Source organism: Coenobita brevimanus, chromosome 101 (genome assembly GCF_032717465.1).
Source record: "Coenobita brevimanus isolate Jiangsu-jjx chromosome 101, ASM3271746v2, whole genome shotgun sequence".
Classification (NCBI taxonomy): Eukaryota; Metazoa; Arthropoda; class Malacostraca; order Decapoda; family Coenobitidae; genus Coenobita; species Coenobita brevimanus.
This window is the reverse complement of record NC_137054.1, coordinates 15,803,245-15,824,138: the sequence shown is the minus strand read 5'-3', so window position 1 is coordinate 15,824,138 and position 20,894 is coordinate 15,803,245.

The window sequence follows — 20,894 nt, the reverse complement described above, 5'->3', positions numbered from 1 at the left end:
GTGTGTGGCAGTGATAGAGACGTACAGAGACCTAAAGGACATTAGTAAGTCTTGTTACCCCATTTTCGTCTCACTGTACCTCTCATAACCTGTATTTATGTCACCTGCACGACTCTAATGACATGTTCCACTCTTACGTCTTAGTTTCTGCTTCTTAGTTTCCTGGAAGACAAAAATCTGTGTTGTCTTCTTCCCTGTTCCGCAGATGGTGGGCGGCAGCTTTTTCCATCCCATTGTAGCTGTTTTTATCTGACTGTGGAATAACCAATGGGAGTATCACAGTGAAAGTTTGTGTAGTTGTTTGGGTCCATTTACAGAATTGTTTAATTTTTGATAAATTGCATCAGATGAAAAGGACACAAATGTGTTTTCAATAAGAAGGAAGTGTTCCTTGATCAGCTTTGTGGACCTTTTTCTCGGTTTACTATTATCCCAGTTTTTTTCCAGTTTGTATTACAACATTCTGTATGATAAGCTGTCAAATCGTATATCCGTGGCTTTCTCTGTATCCTTTTTCCTCTCCCCATGTAGCATGTGTATGGACTCTGTGTGTGTGTGTGTGTGTGTGTGTGTGTGTGTGTTGACTTTTCTGCCACTACAGTTTATATTTTTCATTTCCATCCTTCGTCTGGCCCACTTGTTAATACCTATATTGTTTTTCGCCTGCCTCTTCGCTTCCTCCCCTATTTCCTTGGTTATCTTTCAACGCTTCCAGGTCTCTCATGTTTTTCCTGCCTTTATCTTTCCATTTCTTTGCTTGCGTGACACTATCTTCTCTCGCTTATACCTCTCTGTTTTCTCCTCCCACGTTCCCTTCAAGTATTTTTTTTCTGGATATCATCTTATCATCACTTCCTTGTCCCTTTCACATTTCCTCTTTATTTCCCTACCTGACTGTTTCTCATCGAGCTGATATACCCTTGTTTCTGTTTCATTTGCCTTATAGAATTCCATCACATACTCATCTCGCTCGCTTTTCTTTAAAGCCACCCATCCCACCCTCTTAAACTTTAAAATATGGTAAGTGTACTCATTCCTTACCTTGATACGCACTCAGCCAACACATTCATTACTCTAGTACACACTTTTCCTTAGTCACTCACATACCTACAACCAGTAAAGTGCGCTTTGTGAGCGCGTGACGAACGAGCGAGCATTTGTACATACGCCTATCATCATAATTTCATCTTGGTGTAAACTTTCAAAATTTTAGGTGAGGTAGTTGAACAATAACAGAAAAATAATTGAGCTAAAATATTTACATTCTAAGATTTAACTCTCACGTTTTCTTTCTTGATGTGCATATAGCGAGGGGCCGTAGCATTTATCACACGTGCAATGTTCAGTTTTCTGCTCCTTACTTGCCGTGTCAACGAACTGCGTCGGTAAATGCTTGGCTGTTGATCGAATGTCAAAACCCAGAAATGGGGCAATTACCCTTGCTGATTACACCCCCTAAACATAGAAAAAACTTTCATGTAAAATTATTAGCTTAATATCCGATATTTAATTGTTCGATTTCATGCAAGAAAACCTAGTGTTACAACAGGATTATCTTTTTAAATTCAGTTTCCTAGTGGAGCATTCAATTGAAGCCCTCAATACATTCTCTTGGAAAACTGGGATCCCGAAGGGTTTCTTTGATCTCATGGGTAAATATATGGCTTTAAAAAAAAAAAAAAAAAAACATTGAATGTCTCTATACCTGCTGAAAGAATATATTCTCTGTCTCATATAGTTAAGTTGTTAGCCTCTGAAAATCATCGCGGTCAGTCCGTGTCGTGTCGCGTCGTGTCGGGCCGGGCCGGGTCGTGTCGGGTCGCCCATTTCTCATCTGAACGCAAACATCGCTTCGCTCGCTGCGTTCGCTAGCTCGTAAAACTAGATATTTGTAACAGCAAGACAACTCCTATTCATATATTGATTCCTTTAACACACCAACCCACTCTTCTCGCTATATTAAGAGACCCTGCCCACGCTCATACACGTTATCTACCACAAACACAGCTCTCTATCACTCACACGCTTTCCTACCAGACATCCAACCAGCCTTCTCAAAACACTAACAAAACTTTCTTATTCCCCACACTAACACACTTCAGATCCTGCTTATGTGTTATACTGACCCATTATTGCTGTTGACTTCACACACACACACACACACACACACACACACACACACACACACACACACACACACACACACACACACACACACACTCCAATTCAGGACTGTTACTTGCACACATCCCACCCATTCATCATACCAGCACAGTAGTATGTCCACTCATATGTTATAACCTGCCTTTCCCTACCGATAGCATATTCAAGCTCTGTCACGCATACCAGTACAACACTTCGAATGTCTAATATACTACTTTCACTACAAGCACCTTTCGTACATCGCCATCACGAGGAAGGGTAAATCATGTCTACCACTCTCCCTCATAGATAGGATTTTTTTTCTAAGTATATTGACTGAGAAAGAATATATACTCAGAGTAATTACCCTCTCTGTATTCAGAGACACGTTAAATACATTTCGCGTTTTTATTCATCTTCCTTGCTTCTTCCTCCTATGCTCTCCCCCTTCCCCTCTCCACACCGCCACGACGTTTAGCTCCACCTACACTTCTGCCACCACCACCACCACCACAATCTCCAGTTCCACTTCCACAACCACTGTCATTGCAACAATTCATTCACACTGGCAAACTCCTACCTCTCCAACACCACCACTTCTTTCCACCACCACCACCAATAATAACAACAACAACTTCACCACCACCACCACCAACAACAACAACTTCAACACCACCACCACCACCACCACCACCAAACCTCTCCATCACCGTCTTACACACCAACAAATACTTCTTATTTCTCCTCCTCTTCCCCACCACCACCACCACCAGCAACCTTCTTCACCTTCTTCACCAACCAGCCAGCCACCTACCTCCTCAACCTCATCTTCGCCGGAGTGAGATGAAGACGAGAAGAGAGGAAAAAACCCACGGCCATGTTTTACGGAGGCGAGCCAATCTTACTCAACCTTAGAGGTCGGATATAAAATGAGGGAAAAACTACGTATTACCTGCAGGGGCCGCTCTCAGGTTCCCCGCCCCGACCTGATTTTTTGACGCTCGCCTTCCTTGAATATATATCAACGAGTTTATTGAATAGTCTCGCTCTCTCTCTTGACGGAAGGGAGTGGGACTGGGGATGGAGGAGGGGGAAGGAGGGAGGAGGGGAAGGAAGGGGAAGAGGAGTAGAGGAGGAAGAGGGAAGGGGGAGGGTTCTGGGGAAGGGAGAAGGGAGGGGGATATTTGTGATGATGATAATGAAAATGATGAGAAGAAATTGGTGCAGCCATGTCTTCGATAAATATGATGCTGTTTGCTTCTTGTGTAACAGAAAACAGCTGCGTTGAGAAGATTAAGAAATGTTACAGATTCTCAGACTAAACACTTAAGAGTCTGGAAAACGACACACTCACACTGCATCATCATCATCATCATAATCATCATCATCATCATCATCATCATCATCATGATCATCATCACCATCATCATCATCCACTTTCCTATCATTACATATAGGATGTATCGAAGCAGCAAACCCCACACAGACATCCACACCAATCTTTCTTGTATATTACAGTAATTCTCTCTAGCAACACCGGTGAAGTAGAGCCACCGTGTCAAAATACCAGGTTTTATTCAGTGGTTCATACTCTTGATTCGTGAAGCTTCGTACATATATCATTTAGCCGTTTTTGTGCTTAGGTTTTTTACTTTCATTTGTTCTGTTTATTTTTCTTTTATTTTCAAACTTAACATTTATATCTCACTTTCTCATTCACCTCGTTTTTCCAGTTTCATCTTTCCTCTTCTGTTAATTCTGTTTTCTCATCTTCCGTCCTTTTGTAACTTCTGTATTATGTTCTTCAACCTCTTTTAAAATGTTAGCCAAGACATTCTCAAAAAGGTGAGGCAAGAATGATGTTAACCTAGAGAGAGAGAGAGAGAGAGAGAGAGAGAGAGAGAGAGAGAGAGAGAGAGAATGTGGAAAGATAAAGTGCAGAGATAAACAAAATGTCAGAGAGAGAGAGAGAGAGAGAGAAGAGGGGGGAGAAAAAAACTCTCTTCCTCTTGCTCAGAAAACCCTTGGAACTAAAGCCTTCGAGGGAGGCTAATAATGGTCTCTCTCTCTCTCTCTCCTCATTTTCTCTCCGGTTCTCTAATGCTTATTAAGACTGGCCTGCCGGGAAGAAACACCTGTCTTTTCTTTTTCCCTCCCTCGTCTTGATGTAATGTCTCGAGGGCGGAGGAAGGAGAGAGAGAGAGGTATAACCGAGGCAAGAATAAGATAAGACGTCGTTGTGCTGAAAGGGTTAAGTAGATAGAGGGGTAATGATAGATTAACAAGAATTTAGGTCAATTAAAAAAAAAAGGATTAAAAGTGAGTATTGTCTGAGTTAAAATTTTGAAAGTTAAGAAGAGGTGGGAAAATTATAAACTTGATTTTCGAATAAATTGAAATGATAAATGATGGTTAATTAGAATATGTAAAGTCTAGGAGGTAAAGAGGAAGAGGAAAATTTCAAGGTTTCCGATAATTGAGTGCAAAATATAGATGCATAAATGTCAGGAGAGAAAGTGGCGAAAAGGAGGGAGAGACAGGAAGGAAGATGAAGAGGAGGAGAGAAAGGGAAGATGGGTGGATAGGAGAAGGAGAGAGAGAGAGAGAGAGAGAGAGAGAGAGAGAGAGAGAGAGAGAGAGAGAGAGAGAATGACAGTGGAAGAGAAAAGGAAGATAATGGACAGGAGGAAAGAGAGAGAGGCAGAGAAGGGAGAAAGACAATGTTTAAAGGGAAAAAAGCCAGAGGAAGGGATAGGAAGATTGAGAAGGAATAACGGGATTGGACGGAAAGTGGGGACAGAAGAAAAACAGTGAGGGAAAGTTGGTGAAAGGAAGAAAGATTAATGAAAAACAGAATAGGAAGGAAAGATAGGTGCAGAGAGAGAGAGAGAGAGAGAGAGAGAGAGACGAGAAGCACAGTGGCAAGCCTCGACACACGGAAACACAAATCATCACTAAAATTCATACACTTTTGGGGCAAGACAAGCAGTCAGGCAGGCAGGCAGGCGGGCGGACAGGCAGGCATGCACACAGAGAGAGACAGAGAGAGAGGAGAGAGAAAGAAAAAGGTAGAAAGTGCCTGAAACAGACAGACACGTTCATGCACCGTTCGTCGTCATTTTAATATTCGGTGTCAATACGGTGGTGGTGTGTGTTATCGCGATGGTCGAGGCGCAGGTAAATGAGGAAGATAAAAAGATAACATTTGCTTATTAACTTTGCATGCAATCAGTGAATCTTCATTACGACCGCTGCTGGGAGTCCGGGTTGTTTTAAGTTCTCCTGCTGCGTCTCCTGCTGCTGCTGCTGCTACTGCTGCTGTGTTAGGGCCAAATTTTTACACGTGCTCAGTTTTTTCCCTTGTAGCAAATGTGTTTAATGTTAATGTAGTATTTTGGAGAATGGTAAAGTACGTACTGGTTTTTGTTTTGCGATATACATGTATCACATTGTGTGCTTCATTATTTTCGAAGATTAAAAAAAGAAAAAAGAAAAAAATGTAATGACCAGTTCCTTCTTATCCTGTTCCTGCCCCAGAGAACCTGAGACTATGTCCTGATCGTTGATGTCGTAGGAGGCCATCCCACGCCCCTGGTAGTGACAGCTGAAACCCCGTAGGCTGCCTCGTGGCTTCGAACCGCGACGCGTGAGTGCATGGTTCCTTTTTACCAGAATTGTGTCACTGTGCTACCGAGACGCTTATTAAAATTATTTTATTTGGTGTATTATTCCGTTTCTCCTTTGCACCGTGTCTTCCACTGAATCTGCTCTTAAGGCTGTGAGAGGATTTTTTTTTTTTTTTTTTTGTGGGGGGGGGCATTTGGGGTTTTCTCCTTCAGCGGCCCTTCCCGACCCAGCCCTATCCTTCCTGCACTTTCCGTCCTCCTCTCACTGTAATCCTTGTACCGTTCCTCATTTTTTTTCCACACACTCTCTGTCTCCCTCTCACTTTATTCCCATTCTGCCCTCCTCTCACTCATCACACTCTGTCCCCTTTTTCTAATTACTCAATCTCCTTGTCCCCTTTTCACTATAATCTCTCTGTCCCTCCCTCACTTTTTCCACGCTGTTCCACTGTCACACGCGAATCACTGTGTCCCTTCCTCACTTTTTTCCGCACTTCCTTGTCCCTCTCTCATTTTAATCACGTTCTTTGTTCCCCTGTCACTCTAATCACACTGTCTCCCTCTTTCACACTTTACTTCTGTCAACCCAACCTCACTCCACCCTTTCTCCTGTCCAGCCCATCCCTTCTAACATTTTCTCTCTCCCTTCTCGCATTCCCTGTCCTCATCTCAACCCAAACCCAAACCCACCTCGCATTTTAACAAGGAAACACACGCTGACAGTGAAGACCATCATCATCTTTACCTTTCCAAAATCAAACCTCCGTTCAATCCCATCTTCTGCCCACATCTGTCCAGACTCTCTTTCGCATCGCCTGCAAATACCTGTATTTATTATTATTATTATTATTATTATTATTATTATTATTATTATTATTATTATCATTATCATTTATTGTATTATTATTGTCATCATCGTCTTCTCCGTCTTCGTCTTAGTCATCTCCATCTTTATTATTATTATTATTATTATTGATACCTCCAGAGGAGTTTAAGTTAGGAGACAGCTTTTCAAATGAAGGGGTTAGACGGAGCCTAACCCATAGGCTGTGTGTGTGTGTGTGTGTGTGTGTGTGTGTGTGTGTGTGTGTATATGAGAGAGAGAGAGGGGGGGGGACGTAGCTACCGAAGGAAGAAGAGGAGGGAATGGAAAAGAGAAGAAAAGAAGAGAAACAGGGGAAGAAGAAGACTGTGAAAGGAGGGAAAAGAAGGAGATGGACTGACGAACGAAGAATTGAAGAGGAGGGGAACACTGATGAAAAAATGATGTGGGGGAGATGTGGGGAGATAGTGAGGGGAAGGACTGAAAGAAAAGAAGAAGGCAAGGGAGAGGTAAAATGAGGAAAACAATCGAATAGAATGATGGCGACACGAAGAGAGAGAGAGAGAGAGAGAGAGAGAGAGAGAGGACATTAAGTAGAATGCCAGGTTTAATAGGGATGCAGCCTTTGTCATGTGTCTTTCTATAAAAACTTCACCTATCCCTTTCAAACCCTGGCGCTAGCAAGGGTGAAGTACCTGAGTGAAGTACCTGAATGAAACACCTGAGTGAAGTACCTGAGTGAAGTACCTGAATGAAATACCTGAGTGAAGTACCTGAGTGAAGTACCCGAATGAAGTATCTGAATGATGTACCTGAGTGAAATACCTGAGTGAAGTACCTGAGTGAAATACCTGAGTGAAGTACCCGAGTGAAGTACCTGAGTGAAGTACCCGAGTGAAGTACCTGAATGAAATACCTGAGTGAAATATCTGAGTGAAGTACCTGAGTGAAATACCTGAGTGAAGTACCTGAGTGAAGTACCTGAGTGAAGTACCTGAGTGAAGTACCTGAGTGAAGTACCTGAGTGAAATACCTGAAATGATCTAAGGTTCTGAAGGGCCTCTGCACAGTCACAAAGATACATAGACTACACAGACCCTTTGGTGTTAGATGGGCAGGTTTTTTTGTCAATAGAAAGAGCTTTTTTTTTTTTTTTTTTAGTTATACAAGCTTAAGAAAAGGTTAGCAGAGGAACAGTAAACAGATAGATGGATAGATTGATGGATAGCTGGAAAGGTAGATAGATAGAAAGATAGATAGGCTGGTGGATAGCTAAGCAGAAGAGGTAGACAGATAGATGGATTGGTTGATGGACAGCAGAGCAGAAGGGTTAAGCAGTTAGGTGGATAGATTGATGGATAGCAGGAGGGTTAGACAGATAGATAGATGGATAGCAGATAGATAGTTCGATGGATTGATTGATGGATAGCTGGGCAGTGGGATTAAACGGATAGACTGATGGTTAGTAATGCAGAGGAGATAGATAAATGGATAAATGGATAAAAAGCAAGGCAGAAGGGTTAAACAGATAGATGGATAGATTGAAGCACAAGGGTTAGACAGGAAGATAGATTGGTGGATAGAAAAGCAGAAGAGTTAAACAGATACATGGATAGATTGGTGGCTAGGAAGGATGGAGAAGGGAGGAGCGTGGTAAGGGAAGACTGGCCACTCCTAACGAGGTTGACGAAGTGATAGGGAAGGAGAAATGAGACGAAGTGGGAGAAAATTGAAATCACAGAGGGTGATAGATAGATAGATAGATAGACAGACATAGGTAGATAGATAGATAGATAGATAGATAGGTAGACTGATGGAGGGATGGATGTATTGATGGAGAGAACGCCATCAAGACAGACCTATTACCTACCTAGATACATAGACTATACGTAGCTTGTGTCCCAACGAAGCTCTAAGGTTTCATGATAGTAGTATAAAGGCCTTATATCTTAGTCAGAGGAGTATGAGAAAAGGAAGGATACTGAGAGAGAGAGAGAGAGAGAGAGAGAGAGAGAGAGAACCAAAGAAAAGCCCCCACTGAAATGAACCCTACCAGACTGACCATTCCTCATCTCCGCCTAATCCTCCCCCCACCTCCACCCCACCCCCAGTCCCCCCCACCCAAATCCCCCTACCCTCTCCCCAATCCCATCACCCGCCTATTGAGTTACCGGAGCCCCAGGACACCCATGGAGGGACAAATTTTGAGTAAATGATGAAAACTGGGCGAGTCTTGGGATTTTGATCTGATAATGGCGTGAGCTATTGGCCCTGGGTGCGGGGGAGGAGACAGGTAGGTAGGTAGATAGATGATAGATATGGTACAGATAGATAGATGGATGGAAAGAGAGAGAGAGAGAGAGAGAGAGAGAGAGAGATAATGGGCGAAAGGGAGAGAGAAAAGGGACAAGAGAGGGTGATGGGCAAGTTTTATGGCCGTAAGTGAGGGAAGGAAGAGAGGTAACGGGAGGGGCTGTGCTAAATGAGAGAGAGAGAGAGAGAGAGAGAGAGAGAGAGTGAGAGAGATGCAGAGTAATGGAGGATATAATTACTGAGTAAATATTAATTCATTGCATGCATAGGCTTTCTCACAGTTGAATAAAATCGTCTTGTACTCAAATAATGTGTGTGTGTGTGTGTGTGTGTTTGAGAGAGAGAGAGAGAGAGAGAGAGAGAGAGAGAGAGAGAGAGAGAGAAGTGGTAAAGTGAGTACTCTTTATCCCTCTGATAGCAGTGATTTCTTAGAGCTGAAGGAAATTGTCTGGTGTGAAAAAAATAATTCGATTCATCCACCCCATACGAGGGGTTATGTAGCTGAAAGAAATCGTGTTTGGGATTGTACATGTCAGGTAGCGTCCAAATCATGTATATAAGTGTTTGATTAAGATTTTATTTATTTTTTTTCCACAGTAACTGCTACGATTTCCTACAGCCTGCAAAATAATTAGTGTTAACTCCTCATAAATAAATGTAAAGTAAATAAAAAATTAAATAAATCGTCTCATCCATAGAAGAGATTGTATTAACAGAGATTAATTTCTACTCGAAGGTATGGATTTTTCTCAGCAGAACAAAATCGTCTTGCTTTCAACAGAATAATAATATGACTTGAAGGGCCCATGGCAACAAAAGGGATAAGGTGAGGGAGGCTTGGAGAGGGAGAGAGAAGGTAAACGAAGAGAATGACAAGGTGAGAGAGGGTAAAGAAACAGGGTGACAAAGTGATAGATGTAGAGGGAGGGGCTGGCAGGGTGAGGAGAGGAGAGGAAAATGATAGCAGGGTGAGGAAGACAGGGGAAAGTGATGGTAGAGTGAGGAAAAGAGACAAATGACAGTAGGGTGAAGAAGACAGAGGGAAATGATGTGGTGAAAAAGACGGAAAAACTATTGAAAAGATGGAGAAGGCAATGGAAAATGATGGAAGGGTGAGGAAGACACAGGGAAATAATGAAAGGATGGAGAAGAGACAGGAAAATGATGGTAGAGTAGGGAAGACAAGGAAAATGATGGTATTATGAGGGAGGCTTAAAATATAGGAAAAAAAGTGGTATGGTGAGGGTGGAAAAAGATAGGGGGTAGGGAAAATGGATGAGGAAGTGAGGGTGGAAAAAGATAGGGGGAAGGGAAAATGAATGAGGAAGACAAAAGATGGCAAAAGAGAAATTATGATAGAGTGAGAGAGGAAAATGCTAGCAAGGTGAGTGAACTAGAAGAAAAAAATCCTCACAGTAAGAGGAAGTATGAAGAGAGAGGGTGTCATGGAAGAAAAAGGTGTGAAGGACGAACAAGAAATAACAATGACAAGTGTGAGAAAGGGTGACAGGGTGTGGAAGGGAGCAGGGCGTAGGGTGGAGGGGGAGGTTTGGGAGATGGTTGTCGACATTTGGACCGTTCTGTTGAAAATAATATGTAGGTTAGATTTTACTGAATTTTGTTACGCCTGGGACGAGGAGAGGGATTCCAAGCAACAATAGTAACAACAGTACCACCACCATCATCATCATCATCATCATCATCATCATCATCATCGGTTATCCATTTCCATCATTATCATTATTATTATAATAATCATCATCATCATCAGTTATCCATCTATTATCCACATCATCATCTTCATCATCATAATCATCATCATCATCATCATCATCATCATCATCGTCATCATCATCATCATAGTCTTATGAATACTCGCCCGAAAACGCAAGGGAGACTGACAGCATGGAGCAGTAGGAGTAAGGAATGGAAGGGAGGGAGGAAGGGAAGGTGAGGGAGAGATAAACGGGAGGAGAGGCAGAGGGAGGGAGGTAAAACCATTAGGGGTGACAGAGTAGGTTAGGAAAGTTTATGAGAGGCCATCAGCGGGTTTAATAATTTTTCAAGTCCCAGAACGATTTCCAAAATTTTTTCCAGAGTCATTATGCAAACCACAGCATGTAGCTTTTGAAACACCAGCACAAATTACACACAGACGAAGGGGTCACACATCCCGATTTGTTCATAGTAGGTGAATTGTACGGAAAAACGCTGATCGATGAATAATGAATGATATTAAGGTGGTGGAAAAAATTGTTTGAAACTCGTAAACATAGTGAAGAAAGTAGCGTAGGAATTGTTATAAGTAGAAGAGAAACTGGTTTATTTCTTCCCTTCATGTGTACATTACTTGGTGGATAAACTGGCCTGTTGTTTATATATATATTTTTTTGTTTATATCACACTCCCCACATAATTATTCAGTTTTATTTTTATTATTATTATTATTATTATTATTATTATTATTGTTTGCGTAGCTTATCAGGAAGGAGCAGGCCAGTGTTGATCAGAGTTGGCATAATCTTTCTCGTCCTTGGATCTTCTCAGTCTCAGGTGACCATTCCATCTTTTATTGATTTATTCCACTGAAGTCGACTGTCCAAGCCTCGAGAAGGAGTGATATTTGTGTAAAGTAGATGTGGCCATGTGGAGAGGATAGAGAATGAGAGACTGACTAGGAGAGCGTGTGTGTGTGTGTGAGTGAGGTGAGGGGGAGAGGTAGGGGAAGGGGAGATCGAGGATGATATGGAGGGATGGGGAGGATAGGGATATGAGAGAGGAAGGTGCGAGTTGAAGAGAGGGCAGCTTGACGGCGTAGGATAGGGTGACATGGAGGCGATTCGTTTTGTGGCCACCCCTTGCAGTATTAATGTGTCCGGCAATAGATAACAATAGATAGATAGATAGAGATGATTGGCTAGATTGATGAATATATGGATTGATAGATATAGAGTGATGGACAAATTTGACTTCAGACCTATACCATCGCAAATGCTGAAGAACGTTAGTAAATGAGAGGAGGACGACTTGAGTGGAATATTGACGAAGGAAATTGAAGACTGTACGTTTTTGCTGGCGGGCCTCACTGAGTCGCTGGGAAATACGTGAGAGAAGTTTGCAGAATTGGTAAATGAGCTGGTGATGTGAGTGGGCGGGTGATGCAATCTGAAAATGAAGGTGATGAAGAAGAGAGTGAGAATTTTGTGCCAGAGAGAGTCGCAGATCTGACCTCTGATAGAGAACTGGGTGAGGGAAGAAATGGAAAAATGGCCATGCAGGACTGCTGTGAAAATGAAAACTAGTTGCCACATGAGGAAAAAAGTGAAGTATAAAAAAAATGAGCAACATAATATGTTCGTCGTGGTACTGAAGGGGTTAAGATAATATGAATAACATGCGTAATCCTTATTTTTCCTCATCGTTTAAATGGTGGTTTACAGTGAAGATGATGATGACATGTGGCGGACTGACTGGGACAATGTACGTGAACATCTGTTATTATATATATATATATATATATATATATATATATATATATATATATATATATATATATATATATATATATATATATACACACACACACACACACACACAGTATGATCATATTTGCATAATTATGAAATAAGAAGTGATTATGTTTTATGTCAACTGATTATCATAAAATACTTGTGTTTACGTGTGTCCTGAAGCATTAACTTAAACTGCACACGGCCTAACCGCATAGTAAATCTTGTATACTTATAAGCAAATGCAGATTTTTAAGTACCCACATTTGCAAGTACGTCTGGTAGCTCTTCACATCTGCCTACATGACCCAGTGTCTTACTAAAAAACATTATACTCCAGTACTTTCCACCTACACGGATAACAGGCATAGTATTTTAATAGTAAATGCAAATCTTTAAGTACCTCCCTTTGCAACTCGGTCAAGTGGCTCTTCCGTTCTGCAGGCACGCGATTCCCAAGGGTCATTTGCCGCCTGATCTGCATACGGACAAGACGCCGCCACACATGCATTACGGCAAAAGTGCACATTTAACCCCCCCTGGACCACCGCACGAAAACCCGTCCGCCTGAGTGAGTCGTTGGCTATAAGCAGGCAGTTTAAGTAGCAGTTTGGGCGGTACAGTAGGCAAGCAAGGTCTAATCTCACCCTCTGATAACTTAGATTTATTTCGTGCCTCCCCCCCAGCTTCCCCTAATCGAGTACGCGAATACAGAACACGAGCGTTAAATGTAAATAAGTAGAGCAAGAGGAACACAGGCGTAAGTGTAAATATTGTGGAGCACGAGGAACACAAGCTTAAATGTAAATATTGTAGAACACGAGGGTACAGAAGCGCAACCCGTGTCGCCCAGTAAACAAACCTACTTTCCCGCCTCATGCCGTACGCGGAAACACAAGTAAACAATGCACTGTACAAGCTTATTCCCCCGAACCATAGATTTGGCCCAACCATGTACCCCTCTTCCTGGCTGAAGGTTAGAGAGAGAGAGAGAGAGAGAGAGAGAGAGAGAGAGTCGTTCTTATTGCCAGTTATTCCTAATGCAATATAGTTTACTTTCTAGCCTTCTCCTTAACACGAGAATATATGTCTTCTTTAAGTATGAAACTCTTGCTGTGACTTCCATCCAGCCTTGGGTAGATATGCAGAATGAGTAGAATGAGGAAGTAGACGGTGAGGAGAAATTATAACTACCGCGTATATGGCCGAGGACATAAATAATGATCCACCGCATTACTATAAACAACGAGAGGGTGAGCACTGACTTATGAAATCCAGTGTCATGCTAGCACCCATTTCAGAATGATATGTGAGAATGTCATAATAGTTCGACTAGTAAATGGAACGATATTTCTGTCAGGAACTTACACCTGATAAGTTATGCAAGGACACGGAACAAGGCGGTGAGGATACGTTCTGGGACTAAGGAAATGGCAAGGAGAGGAATTAGCAAGATTTCTTACTGGTTTGTGAAATAAAACCATTTCCCAGTCTTCAGTAGTACCCAGTTTCTCTCTCTCTCTCTCTCTCTCTCTCTCTCTCTCTCTCTCTCTCTCTCTCTCTCTCTCTCTCTCTCCAGTCCTTCAATCTCTTGTCTTTTCTCCCACACTCTCTCTTCCCCCAGCCTCTCTTTTCTCCACCCGTTCTCTTCCTTCAGCATCTTCTTGCGCCATTTTTCTCCTCGCCCAGCCTCTCTTTCTGCCACTTGCATTCTTCCAGCGTCTCTTCTTTTTCCACGCTCTCCTTCCTGCTCATACTTCCTCTCTCTCTTCCTCCAACCTCTCCTCAGATCCCTCTCTCCTCCGACCATTGTTTCTACTCCAGTCTTCCTCATCTTTCATATAATCTCCACACCATCTCCTGTTCACCTCTTCTCTTCCCTTCCCTTTCTCCTTCCCCTCCTTCCCCTTCTTCTTCCTCACATTCTCTCCCGCAACCTCTCATCCCTTCCCATCCCCCGTCATCTATCCCCAGCCTCTCTCCCCTCTCCTCAACCTCTCTTCCCTCCCCTCAACTTCTCACCCCCTTTCCTCTATTCCATTCCCCCTCCCCCTCCCTTTTCCCCTTCCCATTCACCTTCCCCTTTTGCTGTCCCCCCTCCTCTTCCCAACCAGAACCTCTCCCTTTCACTTCCTTCTCCTCCCTTCTCCCATGCTTCTTTCTATCCTTATCCCTTTCCCACCTCACTTCCCCTTCTCAACATTCCCATCTTCCTTTTCCTTCCTTTCCCTTCCTTCTCTTTCACTATCCCTTCTCCCCATCCCCTCTTTCTTTCTCCCCATTCTCCTCTTCCCCCCGTACCATCTCCCTCACCACTCTTTCCTTCTTACTTCCCTCTTCCACATCCTCTATCCCCTCCCACTTCCCATCGTTCCTTTCTCTGTCCCCCTCTCCCATTCCCTTTCTCTCCCCTCCCTGTCCCTCCTCCCCACTCTCCCTCCTCCCCTTCCTCTGGTCGTAATGGTGCTTCTAATGGCAGTCAGCAAGATAAGCATAACTGCCTCCATTACCCAGACTTGCCCTTAAAAAAAAAGAAAAAAAAAAAGCCTCAACACAATGCAAATTTACACACACACACACACACACACACACACACACACACACACACAGGAGCGAGCCGGTCCTTTTTCATCCTCTTTTCTTTTTTCTTGCTATCTTCAGACGATTTTCCTCAGCTTAGGCCTCTCGTTGTGAAGGGGTTGAATTATCTTTGGCCACCTTTTCAGCACGTTTTGTTTTTGTTTTGTTTGTGTTATTTTGCGAACATAAGGCTTTTATTGAGCTCAGGAAAGAGATCTTGTCGTAAAGAGGGATCCTGCGTCTCTGGGAACCCCTTCAGTGCGATGTTTTTTTTTTTTTTTTTTTCAGTACAGGAAGGAGCTCAGGTGCAAAGCAGGTTAACCAGTATCGATATAATTAAGGTAGCGTAATTAGGAGAGATGGATTTTACGTTGATTACTAGATGGTGCCTGGATGTGTAGTGGGTTACGGCGCCCCAATCCGCTTGCATGGGTTTACTTTCGAGGGTAGTTTGGGTTTATTGGTCACCTTTTGCGACTCAGGGGAAAGCGAGACAGGTCATCGTTATCTTAAATGTGGGGACTGGGTAACCTAGCCCCGGGTCTCCACGCTGATAATGGGGGATTGAATGATAGTGTAGATAGAGATAGAATGTAGAACGAGAAGAGGGAAGTGAGCAAATGAGTGATAAAATAAATAATCTAGGTAAGAATAGTGAATGAGGCGAGTAATACGACTGAAACAAGGAATGAAGGCTTAGTTAAGTTACACCAAATTACAGTGTTGTTTAGTCAGTCTTTTGTTGTTTTTATCATAAGTGCATAAACAAGAGGAGGTGGAAGAGGAGGACATAGAAGGAAAGGAATAAGAGAAGAAAGAAAGAAAGAAAGAAAGAAAGGGGCAGAGAAAGAAGAGGAGGAGGAGGAAGAGCAGAGTCGCTGGAAGACTGGAAGAGTTTATGGCCGTTGGAGCGTTATCTGGAATGCCGAGTCAGAGGGGGTTAGGGCAAGGGAGGGGAGGGGGAGGGAAGAGGTGGAGAGAAGGGAGGGATGGAGAGGGAGAGGAGAGGAGGGAGAAAAGGGAGGATAGGAAAGGGGGGGGGATGAGGTAGAGGAAAAAGGAGGGATGGAGGGGGAGAGAAGAAGGGAGAGAGAAGGAAGAGATGGAGAGGGAGAGGAGAGGGGGGAGCGGAGGGAGGGATAGAGAGGGAGAGGAGAGGGGGGAGCGAAGGGAGGAATAGAGAGGGAAAGGAGAGGGGGGAGAGCAAGGGGAGAAGGCGTGAAGGGACGGAGGGAGAGAGGAAGGGGGACATCGAAATTATGGAAAGGCGGAAGATTGGATGAAGAAATACAGAAAAGTTGGAGAAAAGGAAAATTAAGGTAAACAAAAAGATATAGACAAACTGATGATTCGATGTAGTAGGAGAAAGAAAGGACGAAGAGACAGAGGGAGGCGAAACTGCTGCACCGTCGCTGGTTTTATCTTCTCCCTTCTCTTCCTTCCTCCTCCTTCTCTCTCTCCCCTATCCCAGTCATCTTGTCCATCTCTCTCCCCCTCCGTTAACCTCTCACTCTTTACCATTCCACCTGCCCCTCCATTCCACCTTCACACTCCCTAATTCCCCTCTCTCCCCCTCCCATCTGCCTTCCCCTTCCTCCCACATCTGTTTCCTGCTTTTCCTCCCTCTTCCCATTCTCATCTTTTCCAATCTCCTTTGTCCTTCTCCCTCCATTACAATTCTCACCCCCCTTCCTCTATCACTACTCCTCCTTCCTCTCTTTTCCTCCCCAACTTTCAACCTTTCCCCTCTTCCTCCTCTCCCTTGATCCCTCTTTCGTCTCCTCCACACCCTTCTCACGCTTCTTCCTACCCCTCTCACGCTTCTTCCTACCCCTCTTTCCCCTCCCCCATCCTTCTCACCCCCTTTCTCCTTCCCTTCCCCCCCCCCCTCTCCGCCACTGTGAATGCTTGAACAGCGCAATTTTGGGTAATACCTCGTTAGAGATAACTTGTCCTGATATGCACTTCGAAAACTGAGCCCCCGATCCCCCTCCTCCCCTCTCCCTGGCCTTCCCCCTACCTCCCCCACCCCACCTCCTCTTCTCCCTTCACTAACGCCAAATCAGGGAAGAAAATGAAGATCTGGCGGACATAGGATCAACTTAATGCACAAAAATCCATCTCACTCGTTCCATATTCACCTTTTGTATGCATGATTCGGGAAATATAATCAGGTGGAATGATGGGGGCAGAATGATTGGATTGGATTTAGGACTGGATGCGATGGGATGGAAAGGCGAAGCAATCAGGAAACGTCTCAAGCTGACCTGGAAAATCATGGGAAGGTGAGGATTTCCAGCTCTCATTCCTCCCCCCCTTCCCATGCCCCCCCTCCCTTCCTCTGCGTCCCCCTTCCTCTGCTTCCCCTCTCCCTGCCCTCTCTCTCCCTCCTCCCTTCCTATGTTACCGTCCTTTTCATACCACACCTCCATTTCTCCTCCTCTTCTCCCCTTTACCTTCCCTCCCTCTACCTAGTTTCCATTTCCTCCTTTCCCCCCTTCCTTATCCATCCCTGTCTCTTCGTTCTCTCACTTTATCGTCTTCCTCTTCTTCAATAGTCCCCCCTTCACTTTGTCAGTCTTTGCCCTTTCACGCCTTCCGTTCAGTCTACCCTTTCTCCTTCACCTACCAGTCCCTTTTTTTACAGCTCTTTCTCCCTAGCTACCTCTTCCTTTATACTTTTCTTCCCACTTTACCACCCGTTCTCTTCTCCCCCTCATTCCAGTATTCGTCCTCCACTTTACATATTCCTTCCTAATCCCCATCCCACTACCCCTTTCCACATCCCGTATCTTTTCCCTTCCACTCATTACTAAATTGTACTGTCTTATTTTTCCGTCTCTTATTTTTCCTGTTATTTCAATTGATAACTGTTGTTTGTGGCTCATCCATTCTCGTCCTTACACTTCGTCTTGGTCAACCTCCATTTCTCTCTTTCATTTCCCATCCATTATGCTTTTCTGTAACTCCCACTCCCGCCCTCTTTCTGCATATCCTTGCCCTTAGCATTCTTCCCTCTCTTTCGCATCATCATCATCATCATTATCATCATCATCAATCTCATCATCATCATCATCATCATCTTTCTCATACATTCATCCTCTTCCTCTTCATGCATTCTTCCCCTTCTTCATTCTACACCTCTCCTCTCTTGTCATTCACCTCATCCCTTCTGTCTGTCTGTCTGTCTATCTATCTATCTTTGTCTGTCTATCTCTCTCCTCTCCTCTCCTTTCCTCTCCTTCTCTCTTCTCTCCTCTCTCCTATCCCTTCCTCTCCTCTCCTCTACTTTTCTTCATTTTTTCTCCATCCAACAGCCATCCCCACCCAGCCCTAACACTGAAGTATTTTAAATAGATTGTGGTTATAATCTTAGAACAGTGCCATTTCCCCTTTCCATTTCTTTCCTTCCTTCACGAAACCCTTCCTTACCCACATCTCTTCCCTTCCCTCACTCACCCACCCACATCCCTTTCTCCTTTCCCTTAATCCCTTCTCCCTCTTGACCCCCTTTTTTAATACTCCCTCTTCTCTCTCTCCCTCCCTCCCTCTCTTCTTTCTGACCCATCACCCACCCTTTCTGTCTGCCTTCTTCTCTTACCACCTCCTCCCTCTTCCTCTCTCCACCTCTCCTTCCTTTCCTTCCAACTTCACCGCACCCAAACGCTAAAGTAGTTGTAATGTGCTGTCATGTTAGTACACTGCCACTCCTTCCTTCCCTTCCTCCTTCCACAGAACTCTTCCTTAACTCTCTTCTCTCCTTAACCCCCCCCCCACCTCCTCCTTCAAGGCTTCCTCAGTCCCTAACCCACACCCCACCCCGATCACTGAGGTAGTTCCAATGCGCTGTATTGTAAGAACTGCCACTCCCTCCTTCCATTTCTCCTTCCACAAACAATTTCCTACTCCCTTTCTCCTCCCTCCCTCTCTCCTTCCTTCCCTCTCTCTCTCTCTCTCTCTCCCTCCCTTCCCTCTCTCTCTCTCTCCCTCCCTTCCCTCTCTCTCTCTCTCCCTCCCTTCCCTCTTCCCCATCCTCAACCCCACACCACCCAAACATCAAGGTAGTTTTAATTCACTGTATTGTTAGAGCATTGCCACTCCCTCCTTCCCAGCCTCCACCTAACCCAACTTTGCCTCCGATATCTTACTTGTTACTTGGCCGAATTCAGCGCATTACTCTCAGCGAAAACTGGCTCTAGTGTGCTCCGGTCGCTTCGTTTGCATACCGTGGGTCGCTTTTCGGCTCTGATTTTAAACCCATTCCTTTAACTTTATCGTCGCTGGTGAACACTCCCATTCTCTCTCTCTCTCTCTCTCTCTCTCTCTCTCTCTCTCTCTCTCTCTCTCTCTCTCTCTCTCTCTGCTGATGTGCTCAGTTGAAGAGGGTTGTGTTTTTGATAAGGATGTGGGTGATTATAGTTTCCTCCTCCTCCTCCTCCTCCATAACCCCACCCTTTTTACTCCCCCTGAAGGCTAGAATCACCCAATGGTCTGTGTCGGTTGTTCAAGGGTTTTCTTATTCTTCATAGTTAGTTCTTGATGTTATGGGAATGCTTGTGAGTAGCCCAGAGAAGAGCAAGATTATGTGGGACGAAATTTATGTGGAGCAAGGTAATGTGGAGCGAGATTATGTGGAACAAGATTAATGATGAGCAAGATTATATGGAGCGAGAATATGTGGAGTAAGATTATATGGAGCAAGACTGGAGGAAAATGATGTGGAGAGAAACTATTTGGAAGAAGATTTTGGGGAGGTTGGAATGGAGTAAGACCATGTTGAGCAAGATCATTTGAAGGAGATTTTCTGGAGCAAGATCATTCGGAGTTGAAGGAAGATTACAATTATGACATGGTTTGCTGGAAGAAAATTTGGAGCAAGGTTATGTGGCGTGGATTGGAGCAAGATTATTTGGAGTGGGATGGGGTGGAGCAAGATTGTTTGGAGTGAGGTGGAGCGAGATTATTTGGAGTTGGGTGGTGCGAGATTATTTGGAGTGGGTTGGACCGAGATTATTTGGAGTGGGGTGGAGCGAGATTGTTTGGAGTGGGGTGGATGGATGGATGAATGAATGATGATGATGATGATGATGATGATGATGATAATCTGATCCGCCCCATTATATTTCAAGAAAGTTTTCATTAGCATTGCTTTTCCCATTCAGTGTAGTACTTGCCATATATAGATAGATAGATATCCTTTACCATTCCTTCACGAAATTCTAGGACTGTGGAGAAGATTGGTAGTTCAGGTATTTATCATTAACCTGCTCTGTACGATTACGCTTTGTTTTTAATCACACACACACACACACACACACACACACACACACACACACACACACACACACACACACACACACACACACACACACACACACACACACACACACACACACACACACACACACACACACACACACACACACACACACACACACACACACACACACACACACACACACACACACACACACATGCATATACAAATATTTCTCCTTCCTTTTTCTTTCCCCCACATTTTTTCATTTCCCCCTTCTGCTATCTTCTTCCTTTTCTCTCTTCTTCCATTCCAACCCTTTCCTTCATCGTCCTCCACCCCTCTCTACCCCTCTGTCTACCTCCCTCTCTCTCTCCACCTCCTCCTCCCTCTCTCTCCACCTCATCCTGTCTCATTCTCCAGCTTACCGTGTTTATTTCTGACACCTCTTCTTTAGCGAGGCCTCCTCCCTCTCTTTCCTCCCCTTTTCTTTCTCCTTTCCCTCTTCAGCCTTCTTCTCCAGTCACTTCTTCTCTATCCCTCTTCTTCCACCCCAGCTTTCTCCCTCCATCTCTCCCTCACTCCAACCCTCCATCTCCATCTCTACTACCTTCATCTCCTTCCCTCCTTCCTTTACCTCTGTC